This window comes from Lithobates pipiens, unplaced genomic scaffold (assembly GCF_037356315.1).
Source record: "Lithobates pipiens isolate NorthernLeopardFrog02 unplaced genomic scaffold, aLitPip1_a1.2 Scaffold_19, whole genome shotgun sequence".
NCBI classification, from domain to species: Eukaryota; Metazoa; Chordata; class Amphibia; order Anura; family Ranidae; genus Lithobates; species Lithobates pipiens.
Genome location: NW_027507764.1, coordinates 512,921,163 through 512,941,619, shown reverse-complemented (window position 1 = coordinate 512,941,619; position 20,457 = coordinate 512,921,163).

Here is a 20,457-nt window from a genome sequence, read left to right as displayed (position 1 = left end):
TTTTTTTTTTTTTTTTTTTTTTTTTTGTTTTGATGGACACCGCGCCAGTCCTGAGGAGTAGGCCCCTTTCACGCAGGCAAAGTGGAGTAGTGCAGGAAACCACAAAATCACATTTGATTCGGACAGGAATCACACCACATTCCTGTTCAAATTGCATGCAAATCTTGTGTGATTTGGGTTCGTTCATTTTGTATGGGCTCAAGTCACAACGCATGAACAAAAAATGGGTATCGGTAATTGGAATCGACGAGTACTTAAGAAAAAGTATCTGTACTTTTACTTTCTCTGAAAAAAATGGTATTGGTACATCCCTAACGTCCACTGCAGTGCATTTTGAACACACTGTGGGAAACGCGCACAAATTGCACGTTTCCCCAAACGGCATTCTGGTGGGAACTGGCCCTGAATGAGTAATTAGTGTGGCAGCACAGAATGACCTCGGCCTGCAGTCATTCTGAATGTGCGTTGTACTCGGCCGCTGAATGACTAATGCAGGGCTGACATGTATATGGTGTATAGCCAGCAGCACCTGCTGTTTACATGTCGGCCTTGTGCAAAGGCTCCGCATAGGGTCCAGTATACATGTAAACATTAGCACAAGAGTTTATATGCGTACGGCGTAAAATACGGTCCAATCGCAGGACCGGGAAAGCCGCTCTTTCTATTGTTGGTTGATGCAGCTTCAGGCTGTGGACCAATGCAGAGCATACAGAACTGCTGTGTTCAGATCTGTAGAAATTACACATCTGCACGCAAAAAAAAAAATGTACTCGTGTGCGCATGAGTCCTTATGTACTCCTAAATTTGGGTGGGCACATTAAGGAGGTGTGTGGTTCACTGGAGCCACTGTAATTGGCACTTATTGTGAGCTTTAAATGTATATTTTATAAGGTGGGTACATTAAAACTGCAAACTTTTCAGAAGGCTTAGAACTCCTTCTCAGGCCCAGTATAGTTCAGAAACCCTTTAATAAGCTAGCAAAGTTGCTACTGACTTCTCTAGTTGCTGGTTCCCAGGGAATAAACAGGCTGCATTTGTATCCAATATTAAGGCTGAATTCACACTTATGCAGTTTTAGTGCTTTTTGCATTTTGCAGATTTGCACTACAGTCCATTTAACATGGTTTCCTATGGAACACGTTCTGTAGTGCAAATCTGCAAAATGCAAAAAGCACTAAAACTGCATAGGTGTGAATCCAGCCTAATGGTGCTCCATCAGCAAATTCCTTTCCAACGCCATTGGTCAGTACGTTAGACCCTGTGAATCCGATTCAGGAAACCCCTGGGATAAAATATTGGGTCTCCTAAAAGTGTCTACAGGAAGAAATGTGCTTGTTTCTCATATCAACCTATCAGTCTTACCCATACTGCCGGAGAAGCAACAAGAACATTCCTTGCCTCAGACGCTTGGGTATGGGGCCCGGTGATTTTATCTTATTGCATTTGCTGAGTATTATGTTATATTTTTTTCATATGGGAATGTAACATGCATATTTGAATTCTTTAGCATTTATTTACCATTTTGTATATATTTTTCTGCATTGACATTCTCTAACTGAAAGAGGCCACATGTACTGGTAGGCTCATGTCTGTTAAAGAAGACCTCTACCCAAGATGTGTACATTATTGTGGAGAGTAATGGAGGGGGGGGGGGGGCAGATTGTGTGTAGAATTCAGGTCTGTTTTTGAAGTCCCAATGTGAAGATCCCACACTGTTGTGTTCTTCTGGCAAACTCCTCCACTTGTACACTTTGGTGTAGGCCTCATCCTTTGGCACCAAGATGGGAAGTAGCATATGCCACGGCCAGACTTCTTTTTTTTTTTTCTTTTTTTTCTTGAGCTTTACATTGCTGTTTCTTCATGTGGGCACTGTAGAGGTAAGTGCCATTTATACACAACTTCCATCCTCCTGTAACTAAATACAATTTGGGTGATGGCCTTCTTTAAATTTATGGAGGTGTATTATTCAAACTGTGACAGAGAATTGCTGATTTCATGCCATTTCATGTCATTTAACCATTGTCCTTAAAATGGTTAAGGCAGAAGGTTTTTTTTTTTTTTATCTTAATGCATTCGTCCAAGACTCTCCCTCCTGATTGGCTGAGAGACAGCAGCAGCGCCATTGGGTCCCACGGCTGTCACTCAAACCCAGTTAGCCAATCAGAGAGAGGAAGCAGGGCAGAACCACGACGGTGTCCCCATAGCAAGCTGCTTCTTGTCTCTTCTACAGTAATACTTTTTTCTTCGCACTAACGGGCACATTTTCAGAGCAAGCATACGGGGGTCTCCCCTTCAAGGTCTAAGCAGTACTCAAGTACTTCTTGGTCCTTGAAGGGGACACCACCCGAAAAGCTTGTCCTGAAAATTTGGATTTTGGTGCAAGTAAATTATCATAGACAATACTCGATGATGTTGTTGCTGCAAATGCACTAATACGGATGCGATTACCTCAATTTCTTCAGTAATAAATCTGTCTTTGAACTTTGCAACTGTTGCACTTGGCTGCCTAAGAATACAGAGGCACAGAACTGTAAACTGGTCACAGGGACTTTGCAGGGGATGCAGCCTGATTTGCGACTGTGTTGCTAATTTGCTTGATAAGTGCCCCCCATGTGTATTTTTGAAATGGTTGGGCAATTGCTTAAACCTAAAGCAGATCCCCGGTTTATTTTATTCTATTTAATTATCACACATAGGTTAGTGCCATCTAAACTATTGCCAGCTTCTGTCTAGTGGCCCGTACACACGATCAGACATTTTTCACAACAAACATGCAAATGAGCTGTTTTGAAGCAACTTCCGACCGTGTGTACGCTCCATCAGACAAACTTTTTCAGTTTTCATCGGACTTTTGTTGGCTGTGCGAACGGACAAACTTTTTGACAACATAAGGCCGATGGCGCAAAGTCTGATCGTGTGTACATAAAACCATCGGAATTTTGTACAAAGTACAAACACGCATGCTCAGAACTAATGCAAAAGATCAGACAACAATACAGAAGTTGACCAAAGGTGGCGCTGGAGTAATTGAACGTCCTCTTTTGAAGTGTCGTCAGTATGTTGAAACGTCACTACATTAGTGTTTGTTGCCTAAAAAGTCTGATCGTGTGTATGCAATACAAACTTAACGCCCTTTGTACAAAAGTCCACGGGAACGTTTGTACAAAGTCCAAATGTGTGTATGGGGTTTAGCAGTAATTATGAGGCCCTATGAGCTAAGCTAAGGAAAAAAGGGGATATCACCGCGCCAGGAAAAACAAACCGACAATAAATCCTTCTCTCGGTTTGGAAGTCATAGGTGCTGGCAATTGCTACTAGCAATAAACGGGAACAGATTCTGGACAGCCGCACTCTTGAAAAGTATCCTTCTTTTATTTAGAAAATTCACATCAAAAAATCAAAGATGGAAATCGCAGCAGACAAAAATAGCTGACGTTTCGCACTATTTTTGTCTGCTGTGATTTCCATCTTAGATTTTTTTTTTTTTTTTTATGTGAATTTTATAAATAAAAGAAGGCTACTTTTTAAGAGTGCGGCTGTCCAGAATCTGTTCCTGTTTATTGCTAAGCTAAGGGTAGAATAGAACTTCATGTGAAAAGGAGACTTTCAGGAGATAAATATCCAGTTTATCATAAATATTTATTCTGTTCTTATATGCATTTTGTTTGTTAAACGTAAACTTTCATCCCATCGGGTACAACGAAGAATGCAGTTAAACCACCCATCTTGGTGCATTACGAGTCGCACTGAGCCTCTGGTTTTAGCACTTTCCTGTTTACTGACCTGGACGAGTAGACGGTCAAGTCCAAAGTCTATACTTGCATTCTTGTTTAGGGTCAGTGACTTCAGGAATCCAAGCAAGAGGGTCAGTAGGACAACAGCAGCTATTCCAGAAGGGAAGGTCATCAAAGGCAAACTCCTCATCAGGGTTTTTTTTTTCTTGACTGTTTGATGGAATGTGGGGCAATGAATGAAGTACTTGCTGTCCAGCAAGTGACGCAGCTAAAGTTCACTGAATTTACTGTAATTCTAGTTGTATGTTTGCTGTGTCCTCACCCTCATATTTTTTTTTTTTTGCAGCGGGTGGATGACAGGTCTGTGTCTGCTCAATTTATGCAGAGCAGACATGGGCACAGCCCGATCTGCTGTATGGGTAGTCAAGTGTAAACAGATTATCTGTTTACACCCAATTGTTCTCTGATCCACCTAGACAGATGATGGATCCCCTTCCGTTTTTTTTTTTTTTTTTTTTTTGTGCGGACCAGATCAGCTGCTGATCCGTAGGAATACATGGACCAGCCGATCAGGTATTCACTGAAAAACTGAGAGGCGGACCTGATACGATTTGCCTGTGTGAAAGGGGCCTAAGAAATGAGGAGTCTGTTCTGTTCGAAACTTGTAGTTACAAGAGCCGCAGACTAGAAGCTGCAGAGTTTGACTCAGGCAAATTATAACTCAAAAAGGTGACTTACCGTATATACTCGAGTATAGGCCGACCCGAATATAAGCCGAGGCCCCCAATTTACCCCCAAAAAAACTGGCAAACTTATTGACTCGTGTATAAGCCGAGGGTAAGACATGCCTGTCCATCCCTGTGTGTGTGTCCGTCCATCCCTGTGTGTCCGTCCATCCCTGTGTGTCCGTCCATCCCTGTGTGTCCGTCCATCCATCCCTGTGTGTGTGTGTCTCCATCCATCCATCCATCCCTGTGTGTGTGTGTGTGTGTGTGTGTGTGTGTGTGTGTGTGTGTGTGTGTGTCCAGCCTACCTGTGTCCTGAGCCTTTGTCCCGAGCCTCCGTCCCGTGCCGAGCCTCCTTGCCTCCGTGCCTCGCCGCCGTGCCTCGCCGCCATGCCTTGCCTCCGGTCCCGTCCCGTCCCGTCCCGTGCCGTGCCGTCCTGTGCCTTGCCTCCGTCCCGTGCCCTCTTCGTTCGTCGGCGGCCATTGTAAAATTCAAAAGCTGCGCCGCCGCCTTCGCCTGTGATAGGCGGAACACTGAATTTCCCAGCAGCCTGTGTTCCGCCTATCACAGACGTCGTATCATCCTCGTCCGTAGTACGAGGATGATACGAAGTCCGTGATAGGCGGAACACAGGCTGCTGGGAAATTCAGTGTTCCGCCTATCACAGGCGAAGGGGGAGCCGGAGGCGCGGCTTTTGAATCAGAATGGCCGCTGTCTGTCTGCTCGACACGCTGATCGAGCGGGCAGACAGCGATGACTCGAGTATAAGCCGAGGGGGGCACTTTCAGCCTCAAAAAAGAGGCTGAAAATCTCGGCTTATACTCGAGTATATACGGTATATAATTCTTTCATATGTAAGCCTGTGCATCTAATATCCTTACAAGATGAACCACAAGCAGCTATAAATTATACAAAGAAATGTAGTGTTGTGTTAATTTTTACAATCGCCCATTCTTTCTTAAAGAATGCAAGCAGTGTAAGTGCCAGATATTGACTTGGTATCAGCCTCTTGCAGGCCCAGTGCAGAAGAGCTCAGGCGGGGAAAGGGAGAAGCGGAACAAGGAGAAAGTTGTGCTCATGTGAAGGAACTTGCTGATGAGAGACGTGAGCAGCGAGGTGGCCTAGCCAGTGTGAAGCCCTTTCTTTCACTGTCACAGACTGAAGGCAGGACAAGAACTGGAGAAATGATCCCTTGCATTGGGGCTGCACCCGCACGTGCTTGTTTTGTTTAGGGCAGAGGCGAAAAGATTTTACCTACCTGATCCTCCGCTCCCCGTGATCTGCCAGTGGACTGTCCCTCGGTGCTTTCGCATCCAGAGCAGGGCTGTGGGCCCTGGTCTTGTCTTTATTACGTCAGGAACATAAGCCTTGTACACACGATCCAGTTGTTGGCCAACCAAGATTTTTTTAATTTTTTTGTCCAAAGAGTGTGTGCCGGGAACTTGTCTTGCATACTAACAGTAAACAATTGTCAGCCAACAAACAAGAACGTAGTGGCGTACTACGAGGAATTTCAGCTCTTGAGCGCCACCTTTTGGGTGTTTGAGCATTGATTCCAAGCATGCGTGTTTGTACTTTGGACTTTTCTGTGACGGACTTGTGTACTGACAATACGAAACTCAGACAACGACCGGTGTCTGCTGATTATTTACTAGCCTGCCATGCAACATATGTTGGCCGAAAGTTGGACAACAATTGTCAGAAGGAGTGTACAAACGGTCAGATTTTTGGACAACAGTGTGTCAACGGACAATCCCCTGCCAACAATCTGATCGTGTGTACGAGGCTTAAGAGTGCTGGTGTGCAGAAGTCATGGGGACCAGTCTATCTGCAGGAAGGAGCGGAAGATCGGGTAAGTATATCTCCTTTTTATTGTTCCCTAGACAAAAATGGGCAAATAACCATTGCATTGCGGCCGCAACCTAACGGCATTAAATTATTTTTTTTTTTTATCTGCCCGGATTTGGGGTTTAACTATAGCAGAGTAATATCATGATGGGGTTGATTAACTAAAACTGGAAAGTGCAAAATCTGGTGCAGCTGTGCATAGAAACCAATGAGCTTCCAGTTTTTATTTTTTTTGCCAAAGCTTAATTGAGCAAGTTAGAAGCTGATTGGCCACCATGCACAGCTGCCCCAGACTTTGCACTCTGCAGTTTTAGTAAATCAACCCCCATGTCTCATGTCTCCTGCCCTGTAGAAATACAAAACCTTTGGCTGGCAAAATTGCTTCTTCATGTTTTTATATATTTTTTTTTATCAGTTTACCTGGAGTACTGTATTAACCTTAATGGCTGGCTGTGAATGGTTCCCTGATACTTCAGCCTATATTTTAGCTGTAGGGATGTGAAAGCGGACATGCCCTTTTAAAATTAAAATTCCTGAGTGCAACAGTGTTTAAGGGACAAGAAAAGTAATACTATGCATTTTCCTATCACATCTATTATTGGTTATTGTGCATTTTTTGTTTTTATTGGTACAAAATGTTACACTTTTCCATGCGTCTGTCTGATCGAAGATTCCATTTCCAGCAAGCTTTGCTTCTAAAAATAATGGGAAGATTGGTACGACAAAGCAGAGCTTATTTATTTATTTTTAATTTAGTGATGTTTGGGAGTATGGTACTTGCAGAGTTCTGTGAATCATTGTGTGTGTATATTGCTATATACATGCACTAACAAAACACTATGCGCTTACTCGGATCTATTCAGGTGGATAACGCTTTTTGCTACGGGCAATTTTTGCTTAAACTAATAACCCTTTTTTTTTTTTTTTCTGGATTCTTGCCGGTTCTCTGAAACTTTTTCACACTATTTGTGTTTTTCTATATTTTTGTAATGTTAAATTCACAATGTAATAGGAACCTATGATACATTGGAAAATAATTTTACTGCTGTTATTTATTTTTTTGCATTTTTTTTTTTTTTTTCTTTTATAAAGTATACTGAACATTTAATTATGAGAACATTGTGTTTGTATCTGTATGCTATTTATTAAATTGAAACACTTTCGAAAACGCCATTTTACAAGCATGTTTCAAGTCCTGTATGTCCTGTGTAGTCAGTAAAACTGACCAAATGTTTTATGTATGAACATTAAATTTTTTTTCTTTTTCTTTTTTTTTTTTCTTGGGTAAATGTTGTGAATTCTTTGTGTGGGCGCAACACATTTAACCCCTTTCTGATGGCTATTGGAGGCAAGTGAAATGATTCTTCTGAGAAGGACTTGTTTCCCAATAAAGTGATAACACTGGGGTTGATTTGCTAAACCTGGAGAGGGCAAATTCTGGCTGCATGGTTGGTAGCCAATCAGCTTCCGCGTGTTATTTGTTTTTTTCAGCTTAACCACTTGCCGACCAGCTCATGCCGATGGACGTTGGCAGAATGGCACCGCTGGATCTGTTCATGGCAGAGCTGCCATGAACATTTAAAAATAAATTTAAAATGTAAAAATCAAGCTTCGAGGGTCATAGCTCGGCGACCTGGGCTGGCTATGTAGCCTAAGTCCTACCCCATCACTGGTAAAATATTTGGTGCTCCTATGACCTATGGTTCCAGAGATATGGGGCTCCCTTGTGTAGCCTGTCGGAAGCTACATACAGCGGCCAGTTTAAATACAAGCTAGCACACACTGTTTGCAGCAGACGGAGAGGATGAGCTCATAGTGCTTCTCGCTTCTTGTCAGAGGCACTGAGCCCAATGGATAGCTTGGAGTCTTGGACCAATGCTAAAGTACCATTGGTCCCAGCTGTCCAATAAAAATGCTGTAGTAGAGGCACGCCTCTCACTGCGGTATCGTAGAAGGGGCATGTAGCTAACAGACAAATGCTCCCTTTCCAGCCCAGCCCTCTAAACGCTAAGGAAATACATGTGTTTATGGGTATAAGATTTACCCATAATCCCATATTTTTCTTATACAGTTAAGGGGGAGAATCTTCTGCTGCTGAAAAGGTACAAATGAAATTGTATATTATTATGCTATATGTTATAATAATTTATTATTTATCAATTTACTGTGAAATTACTGGTTGTAAGTTTTATAACTTGATTTTTTATTTTTTTTGTATGATGTGAAAGATGATGTTATGCCGAGTAAATAGAATGATGCCAAACTTCAGTACTTATACATCTCCATAGGTGCCACTTTAATATTTTTTTACAGATTACATGCATAGAGTTACAGAGGAGATCTAGTGCTAGAATTATTGCTCTTGCTGTAATAGTTGCGGTGTATGTAACCTGTGTGTATCTGGCTCTGATACTAACCAGTGCCTCACCAATTTTTCAGTTTAACCGCTTGCAGTGCAGCGCACGATGATATACGTCAGCAGAATTGGCACAGCTGCGCAAATGGCCGTACCCCTTAAATCGCGCGTGTCACCGGCGGCACGCCCAGCGGACTCTGTCTGCCGGTGGCCCACGATCGTGGCACAGAGAGGCAGAATGAGGGGATGCCTATGTAAACAAGGCATTTCTCTGTTCTGCTTGGCAACATGACAGGGATCTACTGCTCTCTATCATCAGGAGCCATGAACTCTCATCTCATGTTCTAGTGAGCCAATTCCCCCCCCCCCCCCCCCCCCCCAAGTAACAACACACTGAGGGAACACGTTTCAACCCTTGATTGCCCCCCTAATGTTTAACCCCCTCCCTGCCAGTGACGATTAACTGGTAATCGGTGCATTTTTATAGCACTGAACTCAAAGTAGTGTCGAAAGTGTCTGATCTGTCCACCGCAATGTTGCAGTCATGATAAAAATCACAGATCGCTGCCGTTACTAATAATAAAAATGCTATAAATCTATCCCCTAGTTTGTAGACGCTATAAATTTTGCGCAAACCAATCCATATACGTTTATTGCGATTTCGTTTATTAGAAATATGTAGAAGAATTCATACTGACCTAAACTGAGGAAGAATTTTTTATTTTTTTTTTTGTCCTTTCTTTTTTTTTTTTTTTTTCTTTTTTTTATAATATATAAATTATTGTTTTTTGTTTTTTTCCAAAATTGTCGCTATTTTTTTGTTTGTAGCGCAAAAATTAAAAACAGCAGAGGTAATCAAATACCCTCAAAAGAAAGCTCCATTTGTGGGGGAAAAAAAAGGATGTCAATTTTGTTTGGGTGCAATGTCGCGCAATTGTCAGTTAACCACTTCCTAACAGGCGCACGCCCGATGTACATTGGCAGAATGGCACGGACAGGCATATTGGCATACAGGTACGTCCAATCTTAATTGCCGCCCTGCCATGGCGAGCGGGCCGCCGGCGGCGCGCTCACGTGCTGGTCGGGACCTTTGTGAGTCCGGTCGCGGGTCCCGCGGACTCGATCGTCGCGGGCATCCCCGCGATCGTCTCACGGGGCGGCTGAACTGGGAGATGCCGTTGTAAACAGCAGTCCCCCATTCTGCCTAGCAACAAGTGACGCTGATCTCTGTTCCATGTGATTGGAGCAGAGATCAGTGTTCACTAAAAGAAAGCCCAGCCCCCCCCCACAGTTAGTAGCACACCCCTAGGAACACTTAACCCCTACACTGCCACCCACTGGTTAACCCCCTTCACTGCCAGTGTCATTTACACAGGAATCGCTGCATTTGTATAGCAGTGATTGCTGTATAAATGACAATGGTCCCAAAAATGTGTCAAAAATGTCCGATGTGTCTGCCATAATGTCGCAGTCACAATAAAAATCGCTGATCGCCACCATTACTAGTAAAAAAATAAAATAAAATAATAATAAAAATGTCAAACTATCCCCTATTTTGTAAACGCTATAACTTTTGCGCAAATCAATCAATCGCTTATTGCGTTTTTTTTTTACCATAAATATGTAGAAGAATACCTATTGGCCTAAACTAAGGGGAAAAAAATGTTTTTTTATATATTTTTGGGGGATATTTATTATAACAAAAAGTAAAAAATAATGCATTTTTTTTTTCAAAATTGTCGCTCTATTTTTGTTTATAGCGCAAAAAATAAAAACCGCAGGGGTGATCAAATACCACCAAAAGAAAGCTCTATTTGTGGGAAAAAAAGGACGTCAAATTTGTTTGGGAGCCACGTTGCATGACCGCGCAATTGTCAGTTAAAGCGACGCAGTGCCGAATCGCAAAAAGTGGTCTGGTCTTTGGCCAGCAAAATGGTCTGGGGCTGAAGTGGTTAAAGTGACGCAAAACATGCTCTGGTCAGGAAGGGGGTAAAAAGAAATGCACCCTTTCAAATACTATAGAACTATTTATACTGATCAGTTTATGTTTTTACACTGCTCCATTGTAAAAACGCATAACGTATACCTCTTAACACTTTTGCTGCGTGTAAGGGGGATATTAAAAATGAATTTACATGATGGAAGGTGAAGTACCTCTCTAACTGGAATGTGAAAGGGAAGAGGAGCTAGGTAAAGTGTTGAGATGGACTAGTTGTTTTGGCAGGTTCTGCTTCCCTCTCCCCCTCTGATTATCTATGGCAGCATCACAAAAATGCCCCGTACACACGTTCCGATTATCGGACCACAAAAGTCGCTTTCGTACAGATCGTTCGATAATCTGATCGTTAGTACGCAGCTTTCGACAGCCGATCACGACAGTCCGTCCAACCAAATCCGAAGGGACAAACGGGAAAACTTTGGTCGGATGACAGCCCATCATACGACAATCGTGTAGTCAGTACAGTATGCGTCCGATAAACACCACGCATGATCGGAAACACGAAAATAAACCAGAAGGACACATGGGTCACACGTATTTGACATCATTTAAATACGTAGCTACGCACAACGGAAGACTTTTCCAGAATCGTACGACAAAAATCTTACACACATTTTGCACTGTTGTATTCGATCTTAGTTGTATGCAACAAAATGTGAACGATCTGTCTTACGATAATCGGAACATGTGTATGGGGCATAGATGATGCAAGAAAATTGCTATATTTTCCTATCAACACAGTCCGTTATCCAACACTAACGTGGAAGAGCACATTGATTACGGCTGTAGCAATAATTGTATGCAGAACTAAAAAAAATATTTTACTATCCAAAGTTAAAACAACAAGGGAAGAAGATTTCATAGATGTAAAATGACTGAAGTTCTGCTTTAAGTCGAATGCACTCGCTATATCCTGAAAAATAATGCATTCAAATGCTCAGAAGCACTGCAGACTACAGATTAAAATACTAAATGCCTGCATGTAAATAAAAAGTAAAATGCACGATTAGTAGGGAGATCAATATTTGCGGTTTTGAGAGGCAGAGGTTGGCATATTGCTGACTGGTTGAAATTTACACTGAATGAAGGTGGCCTTGACACTCAACATTTCTTTGGTAACCGTTAACTACAGAAAAGGAATGTCAGTTTATTTAACTAATGAGGATTCCTCCTACTAAAGGTCAATGTCACATTTGGAGTTCATGGTGAAATTCAGTTAGGGAATGGATTTTGTACCATAAAAGTCCTTTATTATAAAGGGCAAGAGCTCAACATGCAGGATCCATAGAAGGCTTGGATGTGTTGGCTGTAGCAGCCACTCGGAGTGCGTTTCTCTTTTGAGACTAGTTAATATAGTGAGCGAGGTGCTTTCAAGTTATAACATATCCTGATGCATTCAGTCTAGATCAGGGATATGCAATTACTGGACCTCCAGCTGTTGCAGAACTACAAGTCCCACGAGGCATAGCAAGACTCTGACAGCCACAAGCATGACACCCAGAGGCATGATGGGACTTGTAGTTTTGCAACCGCTGGAGGTCCGCTAATTGCATATCCCTGGAAGGTGTAAAGGATAATTGGATTGGATAATTTTTTGTACATTTGAAATTTAAAGTGATACTTTGAGCAAAAGTTTGGCCTCTACAGGGTGCAAACTGGTGCAACACATTCTAGAAACAATCAGCACAAATGCTATTGAGCTGCTGAATTTTAATATCATCTTTAATAGATGTAGACAGATGTCTAATATTGGGTTCATACAAGATGACCTAAGAATATTTCTGAATTAGAAGGAAAAAATGAAAAAAGTTTCAAAGCTAGAACTGGAAAACGAATAGGTGTCCATAAGAAATATTTGGAGGCAGTGATGTCTGCAAAGTGTGTATTATCAAGCGTTCCTTGCAGGGTGCCCACATTTTTAAGCTCATGCATGGCAAGGTTGGGTTGGACTTTTAAGGCCTTGCAACATCTTTCTCTATAGCAGGGATATGCAATTATCGAACCTCCAGCTATTGCAAAACTACCCCATCATGCCTCTGCCTCTGGGTGTCATGCTTGTGGCTGTCAGAGTCTTGCTATGCCTCGTGGGACTTGCAACAGCTGGAGGTCCGCTAATTGCATATCCCTGCTCTATAGGGATCTACATAAAGCAGAACTTTACTCATAACAACCTGATAAAAAAATGTTTTTTTTTACCAAGGAATAAACAGTACTGTGCAAAAGTTTTAAGCAGATGTGAAAAATAGAAGTGCCAATAGTTCATTTTTTTATCAACAAATTTTAAAGTAAATGAACAGAAGAGAAATACAAATCTAGGTACCCTTGCACACAGGCTTTGAAGGAACTCGACAGGTAGGTTGTTTCAAACATCTTGGAGAACTAACCACAGATCTTTTGTGGTTGTCGGCTGTCTTAATTCCATCTGTTTTTTCATGTAATCCCAGACAGGCTCCATGATGTTGAGATCAAGGCTCTATGGGGGCCAAACCATCACTTCCAGGACTCTGTTCTTATTTACACTGAAGAAAGTTCTTAAAGCAGACCTCCCGTCCACCCAAAAAGGGAAGCTCTGCTTGTCTGCCTCCTCCCCCTCTCCACTGTCTTGTTTAGCATCTTTTTTTTGGGGGGGTACCTGGTGTTGACAGGTACCCGCTCCCACTTCCGGCTTACAGTAGGAAACTGGCTGTGAAGCCACAAGGCTTCACTGCCTGTTTAGTCAAAATGGCAGCACCCGATCACCGATTGATAAATCGGCTCGGGTGAGGAGACTGCTGGATTCCTGAACAAGTAAATGCCCTGATATTTAAAGTCAGCAGCTACAGTTTTTGTAGCTGCTGCCTTTTAATTTTTTTTGGGGGGGAGGGAGCCTGGAGCTTCTCTTTAATGGCAATGGCTGCATGATTTGGGTCGTTATCCTGCTGCAGAATAAATGACATGCCTCCCTGATAGTATGGCATGATGGATAAGTATCTGCCTGTATTTATCAGCACTGAGGACACTATTGTTCCTGACCAAATCTTCCATTTGCAGAAATGCAGCCCCAAACTTGCAAGGAACCTCCACCATGCTTTACAGTTAAAATAAAAAAAAACTAAGCACCAAAGACATCTAAATATTGAGTAAGTGATTACATGAAAATTGACAGCTGCAGTGAATACAATTTTGCAAGTGCAAAATGATACTAGTAAAGAAAATAAATATACCGCGCTAAGTGCCAAAAATGTTAACTAAATATCACATTTGAAACCGATGCGACTTTGAAAAAAACGCTAAAAAGTCCCATGCAGATGAAGTAAAGTGCTTGTGCTCTACAAAGTGAATACAAATCTGTGTTTGATATGTGCTCATAAGACTGTACCCACACATAGATGTGAACTCACCCCTCCAAATGGACCAACGATTTCTAGTTTGGTCAAAATCCACATGTGGGGCCGTCCCTGTGGGCTGATGTGGTTTAAGATAGTTGTTTCCTCATATGAATGGACGAAATAAGGAGTGCCTAATTTCTCTATGTACTAGTGTTGTTTGGGGTAGATGTTCCTCATAAAAATGACAGAAAAAGCCTCATTGTGCAGCAACGTTTAAAACATTTATTCCAGAAAAAAAACATGGTAATAGACTCACATGTAAGGGTGCCTAAAAGCCTGGCACCCGGTGTGAACAGCAGGTAAGTTCCCAGGAAATCTTCCCATATCTGCAGTGTTTCAGCCAATCAGACGGGCCGTCTTCAGGAATTTGTGAACTTCCAGAAGACGCCCATCTGGTTGGCTGAAACATGTAGAAGTTGACCCGCTTTATCACATCATCGCGACACACTTCCAGTCTCAGGAATCAACCAGTATACCGCGGCGGCAGCTTACCACTGCTTATGGGCAGATTTAATATTTGGAAGGTTATACTCAGACTGGTATTTTGTCATATTTGACATTTTGGTGTGTTTTTTCTAAATAAAATGTAATTTAAATTAAACCGTAGTGTTCAGTTACAGCGACCCCTTTGGAAGGCCTTGTCCTTTATTTTTTTCTTATATCCTTCCACATAAGTTGTCTCTGTTTATTTTGTCATCTCTTCTCTACAGCTGTTTAACCACTTGCTTACTGGGCACTTAACCCCCCTCCTGCCCAGACCAATTTTTAGCTTTCAGAGCTCTCACACTTTGACTGACAACAGTCATGCAACACTGTACCCATATGAATTGTCCTCTTTTTTCATACAAATAGATAAATATATATATATATATTTTTCTTTGTTTCTGTTATAAAGTTTTGCAAATTAGTAGTTTTTCTTCATAAATTTTGGCTAAAATGTATACTGCTACATTGCTTTGGTAAAAATAACCCAAATAAGTGTAAATTACTTGGTCTGTGTGAAAGTTAGAGCAGGGCTCGACAAATCCCAGGCGCCAGGTCGCGGTTGCGACTAGAAATTGTGTCCTGGCGCCTGGGTTTTTGTCACTGACAGGTGCCTCTGCTACAGGGCTGGCTGTGGGTTCTTGGGAAAGTGGAAGCCCTCCAGACACAGAGCACTGTCTGGTAGTCGGGATGGAGCAGGAAGAGTGCAGCTGCTGACATCCTCCTCCCTTCTCCACACACTGTTGGCAGAGCAGCGCCGCAGTGTGTGAAACGGGTTTCCGTGGGAGGATTCTCAAAGGTCGAATCCTTGTTACATCATTTCCGCTGCTTATATAATCGATCGAGGACAATTGTACTATTTATGTTGTTAACGATCGCTAATATGTCGAATATTGGGCGACATCTATTGATACAATGTTGGTGTTCTCGCATGCACGTTCGACAAATTTTACAATTTGTGAACGTTTTTTCTGAACGATATTCTAACCGTGTATGGCCAGCATTAGAGAGTCTACAAGCTATGGTGCTAATCATTGAAAATTGATTACAGCTGATGTAGCGATGGCCTATCTCATTTCTTGAGACACTAACAAGCCAGGAAGGTAAAAATCCCCCCCCCCTCCATGACCCCCTTTTTCGAAAGTAGACATTTCAAAATATTTAGTAAGAGGCATGGTGAGTTTTTTTCCCGCAAAAATAAAAAAGAAACCCCAAAAAATTGTCATATTACCACAATGCCACCCCAAATGACACAGTACTGTCAGAAACCATGAAATCAGACAGAGACAGAAGTACAGTTAAATCACACTTGTTTAATAATAAAAGTAAAAAGAACAGAAAGCAGAATCTAAAGCAAGTCTTGAACAGAATCGCAAGAGATAGTTTCTGTGATGTTGACCAAGGCACAGGCAGATCTCCTCTGGACTGGACGGCTTAAGTAGGCAGGACTGACGAGCAGGATATCATCAACAGCTGAGTACCTGTGGAGAGATAGGAGCTGGCAATTAGCTGACAGCTGAGCAGCCAGCTGTGAGAAGGAAGGGCTGAGCCCCACCCTGACGGCTAGGCTGTGTGGCTTTCCCTCTGGTGGCGCAGGGCAGCGGCGTTCTCTCTCTGATGATGTTCTCTCAGCGCTGTCCTCTCCCTCTGGAGTCCTGGGTGCACTTCCCTGAAAGCTTTTTCGGGCTCTTGGCTCTCTCTGTCTTCCATTCAGCTGGGCATGCTGTGTGGGCTGCAGTTTCTGTGTTACAGTGTGGCTGCCAGTCCTCGGGACTAGATGTCCCACAATCCTCTTCTCTGCTCCTTTTTCGAATCTCTTTCTTCCCTGGCTGATATGAAGGGGCGGGAAGAAACATAGTGGGCAGCTGTGCAGGCAAGCGCCGCTCACTAGTACGGTAGTGTGCACGAGGAGGAGAGGGAGGGGGAAGAAGAGCCCACAGTTGCAGTGGTGTTACGAGGGTTGGTGTCACCCCCCCTCCACCAACTATAGTCGCCCCTCAGTACAGACCCCCTCCACTAAATATAGACCCCCCTCTGTCATTGCAGACTCCCCACTAAATATAAACCCCTCCCTCAGTACAGACCTTCCTCAGTACAGACTCCCCTCCATCAATATAGACCCCTGGGACAAATCTACCCCTCCATTAGTATAGACCCCCCCATGATAACACCCCCTCCATTAGAACATCCCCCAGGACAACCCCCACCTCCATTAGTACATCCCCCCAGGACAAACCTCCATTAGTACAGACCCAACCACCAGGACAACCTCCCCTCTATTAGTACGGCCCCCCTCAGGACAAACCACCCCCCTCCATTAGTACAGACCCCCCTCAGGACAAACCACCCCCCTCCATTAGTACAGACCCCCCCAGGACAAACCAACCCCACTCCATTAGTACAGACCCCCCCCAGGACAAACCAACCCCCCTCCATTAGTACAGACCCCCTCAGGACAAACCACATCCCTCCATTAGTACAGCCCCCCAGGAAAAACCACACACCCTCCATTAGTACAGACCCCCCCAGGACAAACCCCCCTCCATTAGTACAGACCCCCCCAGGACAAACCCCCCTCCATTAGTACAGACCCCCCTCAGGACAAACCACCCCCCCTCCATTAGTACAGGACAGTGTGCAGCCATGCCACCTTGGTGGAGAACCGCCTAGGATCGGCCCTGAGTGCTACCTCATCAGTGCACGTCAGTGAAGGAGAAAACAACATTTTATAACCAAAACAAATACATGTTTTTTTCATTTGTTTAGCAAAAAATAAAAACCGCAGAGGTGATCAAATACCACCAAAAGAAAGCTCTATTTGTGGGAAGAAAATGATGCACTGATGAGGCAGCACTTATGGGAGGCACTGATGAGGCAGCACTGATGATGAGGCACTAATATGCTGCACTGATAAGCGGCACTGATGAGCACTGATATGTGGCACTGGTGTGCACTGATAGGCGGCCTGGATAGGCAGCACTGATGAGCAGGCACTGAAAGGCATCACTTATGGGCACTGCTGGGCTTTCCTGTAAACAGGGCACTACCTGCCCTGGTCTCTTCTCTGAGGGGATACCGTGGATCGGCACTCCTCACCACACACTCTCTCAGTGTGAGGTGAGGAGAGCTGATTAACGGCACTTCCGCATTTACATGTGACTCGCTGTGATTGGACACAGCCAGTCACATGGTTAAAGACCTGTGTCATTGACACTTTACAGCAGGGGTCTCAAACTAGCGGTCCTCCAGCTGTTGCGGAACTCCAAGTCCCATCATGCCTCTGCCTATGGGAGTCATGCTTGTAACTGTGAGCCTTGCAATGCCTCATGGGACTTGTAGTTTTGCAACAGCTGGAGGGCCACCAGTTTGAACCCTGTGCTTTACAGAGATTTGGGATTATGCCTCTGGTTTGTACTGAGCTGATTGAAAAGAAAAGTTTGGTTTGGCTTTAGGTCAGGGGTTAAGTGAGTCTGGGGTGTGCCTATAGAGAGCAGTTACGTTTGTCAGAAGCTAACAGATTTACTCAGTTGTGTTATAGAGATCGATCACTAAACAGAAACCACACAAGAATAGCATGTAATACTACAGCTGTCCATTTTGTTGTGTTCAGAACAGTCAAAAAAAAATCTGACCAGCACAATGGCTGTGCGTTGATGTGCATTATGGTGCCCAGCAATGCATACAGTACAGTGCATCCAGAAAGTATTGACAGCACTTCACTTTTTCCACATTTTGTTATGTTACAGCCTTATTCTGAAATGGATTAAATTCATTATTTTCCTCAAAATTCTACAAACAATACTCCATAATGACAATGTGAAAAACGTTTGTTTGAAATCTTTGCAAATTTATAAAAAAGTTAAAACAAAAAAAAATCTCATGTACAGAAGTATTCACAGCCTTTGCCACGACAAAATTAAGCTCAGATGCATCCTGTTTCTACTGATCATCCTCGAGATGTTTCTACAACTTGATTGGAGTCCACGTGTGGTAAATTCAGTTTAAACATGTATTGTTTGTAGAATTTTGAGAAAAAATAATGAATTTAATCCATTTTGGAATAAGGTTGTAACAAAATGTGGAAAAAGTGAAGCGCTGTAAATACTTTCCAGATGCACTGTACGGTGTCTTGAAAAAGTATTCATACTCCTTGAAATTTTCCACATTTTGTCATGTTACAACCAAAAACGTAGATTTATTTTTTTGGGTGGATTTTATGTGATAGACCAACACAAAGTGGCACATAATTGTGAAGTGGAAGGAAAATGATAAAAGCTTTTCAAATGTTTTCAAAAATAAATATCCGAATTTGTATTCAGCCCCTTTTACTCCGATACCCCTAACTAAAAATCTAGTTAAGCCAATTGTTTTCAGAAGTCACCAAATTAGTAAATTAGTAAACCCATGTGTCATTTAATCTCAGTATTAATGCAGCTGTTCTGTGAAGCCCCCAGGGGTCTGTTAGAGAACCTTAGTGAACAAACAGCATCATAAAGGCCATAGAACACACCAGACAGGTCAGGGATAAAGTTGTGGAGAAGTTTAAAGCAGGGTTGGGTTATAAAAACATATTCCAAGCTTTGAACATCTCACGAAGCACCGTTCAATCCATCATCCGAAAATGGAAAGAGTATGGCACAACTGCAAACCTACCAAGACATGGCCGTCCACCTAAACTGACAGGCTGGGCAAGGAGAGCATTAATCGGAGCAGCAGCCAAGAGGCCCATGGTAACTCTGCTGGAGCTGCAGATATCCACAGTTCAGGTGGGAAAATCTGTCCACGGGACAACTATTAGTCGTGCACTCCACAAATCTGACCTTTATGGAAGAGTGGCAAGAAGAAAGCCATTGTTGAAAGAAAGCCATAAGAAGTCCTGTTTGCCTTGTGGAGGACACGGCAAACACGTGGAAGAAGGTGATCTGGTCAGATGAGACCAAATTTGAACTTTTTGGCCTAAAAGCAAAACGCTGTGTATGGTGGAAAAATAACGCTGCACATAAACCTGAACACACCATCCCCTCGTGAAACATGGTGGTGGCAGCATCATGTTGTGGGGATGCTTTTCTACAGCAGGGACGGGGAAGCTGGTCAGAGTTGATGGGAAGATGGATGGGGCCAAATACAGGGCAATCTTAGAAGAAAATCTGTACACACGGTCGGACATTCCGACAACAAAATCCGTCGGATTTTGTCCGAAACTGGTGTTGCATACACACGGTCGGACAAAGTTGTCGGAAAATCCGATCGTTCATAATGTAATGATGTTATTCAGTTATGACGGGACTACGTTCAGGCTAGTAGCCAATAGCTTTGGTCTAGGAATTTGATCTGAGCATGCGTGGCACTTTGTCCGATCGGAATTCTCTACAAATGATCGGACAAAGTCCGATCGGATCATGTCGGAAAATTTTTATATCCAGCTCTCAAACTTTGTTGGTCGGACATTCCGACGGAAAAAGTCCAATGAAGCCCACACATGGTCGAATTATCCGACAACACGGTCCGATCAGACATTTTCCATCGGAATGTTCAACCGTGTGTACAAGGGCTTAGAGTCTGCAAAAGACTTGAGACTGGGGCGGAGGTTCACTTTCCAGCAGGACAACAACCCTAAACACATAGCCAGAGCTACAATGAAATGGTTTAGATAAAAGCATATTCATGTGTTAGAATGGCCCAAAGTCCAGACCTAAATCCAATTAAGAATCTGTGGCAAGACTTCAAAATTGCTGTTCAGACGCTCTCCATCCAATCTGACAGGGCTTGAGCTGTTTTGCAAAGAAGAATGGGCAAAAATGTCACTCTCTAGAGGTGCAAAGCTGGTAGAAACATACCCAAAAAGAATTGCAGCGAAAGGTGGTTCTACAAAGTATTGTCTCGGGGGGTTGAATACAAATGCATTCCACACTTTTCACATATTTATTTGTAAAAAAAAAAGTT